This window comes from Ochotona curzoniae, unplaced genomic scaffold, assembly GCF_017591425.1.
Source record: "Ochotona curzoniae isolate NIBS_2020 unplaced genomic scaffold, NIBS_Ocur_1.0 contig_1014, whole genome shotgun sequence".
Lineage (NCBI taxonomy): Eukaryota > Metazoa > Chordata > Mammalia > Lagomorpha > Ochotonidae > Ochotona > Ochotona curzoniae.
This window is the reverse complement of record NW_024464920.1, coordinates 41,692,007-41,696,103: the sequence shown is the minus strand read 5'-3', so window position 1 is coordinate 41,696,103 and position 4,097 is coordinate 41,692,007.

Genomic DNA, 4,097 nt, shown 5'->3' with positions numbered 1-4,097 from the left:
TGTTCTCTGTGGGCATCTTTGGATAGTCAGCCTGGTGTTTCTTCTGGGATACAGACACACTTTGGCTGCTTTGTGGTTCCCTGGCTGCCAGCCTGTTCCTTGCCTTTGCTCCATTATGGCTGAAAAGCCCCGCTGAGATTTCCCTGCAGATGCTGGCAGCCTCAAAAGCCAGTCTTTACCTCAGGGCAGATTGTTCCAGAGCAGCTTCTCCAATTTCCCTGACTCTTCAGCCACCACCACCCTAATAGGACAAAGCATGTTTTTCCTTCTGCCTCAGACATGTATCTTCTTGTCTTGTTTCGTGTTTTTCTCCTGTATAGACTGGATAAGGAGGATCCGTGGAAAACCCCTGGTCTCAAGCTGCGGCTAAGGGTAAGACTGGCTTCGGCAAGGCACCTCGTTGATTTGCATACTGGTGCCCTAACCTCCCCCAGCCTCTGTACCTCAGCCATTCGTTCAGGTGTACCTAAGGAAGTCCATTGGCCTTGTTCCTCTTACAGGGTCACCAAGAGCAGATTTGTCCTCCTCCTAAAAAAAAATGCCCCCAAACCATTCTTTCCCTCTTGGCTCCATTAGCATCCTCCTGATCAGATGACCCAATGTTTCCCTGGATGCCTTCAATAAAACCCCCAAACTTTCCTCGTTTCCCTGCCTTGTCTTTTACCTACAGTGAATTTTCCAAACTCTAAATCTGATCGTCTGTTTCAAGGCTTCCAATATCTCCTGTGTCTCTTAGTGTCGGTGACAGCCCACCAGAAATTGGAATTGAATAGAGCTGAGTTTCATCTTAAATAGATAGAATTTCCATTCTGAGATCTCTTGAAAGATAAGTTTGTCCTGCAATCTGTACTCTTCTTCTAGTTTGCACCTTTAGTCTCAACTAAACTCCTTTATTTTATATTGGAAAATATTTTAATCTGCATTTTCCCCCAGTGGCTTTGGAGATCTTTTGGGAAAAATCTTACATTCCAATAAGCAATGGGATATTGGAACTTGCAGGGAGCTTTGAAGCTAAGCTTTTAGCCTCAAGGGGCTCTAAAATAGGTTTGATATAACTTGACTGAAGAACATGCATTTCAAAGGCACAAATGACTGTGACAGTTGTCACCCTGTCGTTCAAACCTCTACAAGGAGCACAGTTTTCCATTCACAGATAAGCATTCACAAAAATACAAAGAATCTTTTTTTTTTTTTTTTTTTGATTCCTTGGGGTGGACTCTTTGTTAGATGACTTGAAACTTATGGGTGGAGTAGACAGCCTAGTTAAGGTGCTCACCGTGGAGTAATTAAGTTCAATTCCCAGCTTCAAAGAAGCTGTGGCTTCTTTTTTCCCCCTACCATTCTCATTTCTTTCTCTCTCTCTCTCTCTCTTTTTTTTTTTTTTGACAATCTTTACATGGTTGATTAGGGCACAAAGGGACAAAGGGTCAAGTGCTACAGGAAAGTGGATAAGACTATTGTTTCCACATTATTGCTTTTTTTTCCCCTTCTGTATCTGGGTTAAAGAGGGAGATAAAGGGAGAAGCCCGACCCAGCCTCCCACCCATCCCAGGTCCCAGATGTGGGGCATCCTCTAAGGGTCCTGTTCAAGTGGTTTTGATAATTCAACAGTTCTGAATTGCTACCAATCTTGCTATTCCAAGTACGATGAAATCATTGCAGAATCCAGTGGTTGGCATAGTCCGCCTTAGAGTCTCCATTTGCCCAGATTTTCACTGCCAACACATGGCTGGGGCAGTTGATTGATTTGTTCTGTCCTCTGTCCTCAGTGTTGCCAGATGTCCTCTGCAGGTTCCAATGGACTGCCATTTTCTCCATGTGCACCTGGATATGCTGTCCACTGCTCCGTCTGAGCCTCTAAGGAGGCTCAGCTTTGACACTGCACTCTATGACAGACCATGAAATCTGCACATCTCTTCATGGTTGGGGTTCTGAGATCAGCAGTTTGATTGGGGAGATCACCAAAGAAACTTCCTCTGAGGTGATCCCAGACCTGATTCCTGTATGTACTTGCCAGTACAGGGCCCAGCAGTGTCAGTCGCCCCCAATTCCATCTGTGGCTTCTGATTCCAGCTTCCCACTGATGAGGCCCGTGGGAGGAGGTGGCGATGGCTCAAGTGCTTGGGTTCCTGCCACTACTGTGGGAGCCCTGGCTTGCATTCCTGACTCTTGGCTCTAGCACTGGCCCAGTTACGGCCATCACAAGCATTTGTGGGGAGTGAATCAGTATAAGGGTGCTCTCTGGCTGTGTCTGTTTAAAAACTGGAGGGGAGGTTATGAGCAATTGTCTTAGTGTTTAAGATTCAAGGCTGAGAATTCCTCATGCCATATCCGAGTGTTTGGGTTTGAGTATTGACTCTGCTCTCAATTTTAGCGTCCCTGCTAATGTGAAGCCTGGGAAAGTATAGGTGATATCTTAAGTAACTGGGTCCCCTTTTAGGGGAGACGTGTATGTGGTGTCATGTGTTAAGCTTCAGATTTACCCCAGACACAACATTTGGGTCATGAATCAGTGTGTGGTTCACAACGCTTGTCTCTGTCTGGCTGCCTGAAAAATTGAAGAAAAAAAAGAAAAGAAAAAAGAAAAAAGATGGGAAAACCAAGGTACAGAGAAAAGATGTGTTTCTATGTCACAAAGAAAATGGCCGACAGATCCAGGATTAGACAGATTAAATGAACCCAGATCCTCTGTTTACAAAGCATAAATACACAGTGCCACCCCCCCCCCCCCAGTCATCACCATGGATGATATTCTTATTATTCTAAGATAGTTAACAGATCACATCAGTGAAAATAACAAAGCAGGTGGAAATTTCAGTCTAGATTTTCCCATTTTCCTACAGGATAGCAATCACTTACCATAATAAGTAAAGTTAGCGATCTAGGGACAAAGGACAACTGAGCACTACAATGAATGGAGTACTGTCCTAGGTACTTTATATTCAACATCTCAAGTATTACAATCACAATTTTTATACTTCAGAGCACTAACAACCAAGATTTTGTCATTAAGCTCTAATTTCTATATTGGATTTGAACCTATATCTTGTAACTCAAAAGTAATGGGTTCTTTTTCCTTTATTAACTTTTTTCACCTCAATACCACAAAGACCACTAAAGCTACAAGAAAATTAAAATACAGGGATTTAAGATCAACCAAGGCAAAGCTTAAGTATCCATCTATGTGCTTACAAATCTCTGCTTCAAATCACTGTCAAATAATCAAAAAACAAAACAAAACAAAACACTGTGTTCTTGGTATGTAAGTTTATGCAAGAGTCATTCATTCTCCTGCTTGATATGAATACTGTGAGGGTTCAGTGTAGAAAATTAACATGGGAAGCCAAGACTAAAAGGTGACTCTTTCAAAAGAAGGCAGCATAGACATAGTTCAAATGGGGACCCTGTGTTGTGATGTAAAGCAGTAAACGTATGGAAGTGGGGTAGAAATATTTTTGTTTCTTTTATAAACTCATGTCAAACTGGGTTTATCTCTATTGTTGGTTCTCAAAAGATTACCTTCACTGATCCCCGCTGAGTTTGTCTTCCTTCACCGAGTCATTGATGTTTACCTGCATTCTTCATTCTTTATCATCGAAAACCATGACATTCATTGTGTTCTTTGTGTGTATATTACATAATGCTCATTTTTCCTTATGCGATTTTTGTTTTGCTTTTAAATTTAGCTTTATTTTAGAGGAGCTACAGATTATGTAATTTTAAACTAAACTTGTGGGAAAACTCTAAAGATAGTATCAACCATTTTCAAAGAATTCCAGATTAATCCTTAATCTCCTGTTATTCATCTTTTGCATTATCATGGAGCATCTGGCAGAATTCATGGGTCAGTGTTGAAATATTATTAGCTAAATCCTGTACTAAACTAAGATTTCCTGCATTTTCACCCAATGGTATTTTTCTGTCCTAGGATCCCGTCCAGGGTGCTGTATAATATTGTCATGTCTCCTTAGGAACCACTTGACTGCAATAAGCTTCTCAGACTTGCCTTGCTTTTTGTTGACCTTGAACGTTTTGAGGCATTTTGTGGGATTATACCTTAATTATGTTTTTTTTTCTGACATTTTTTCCCACGACTA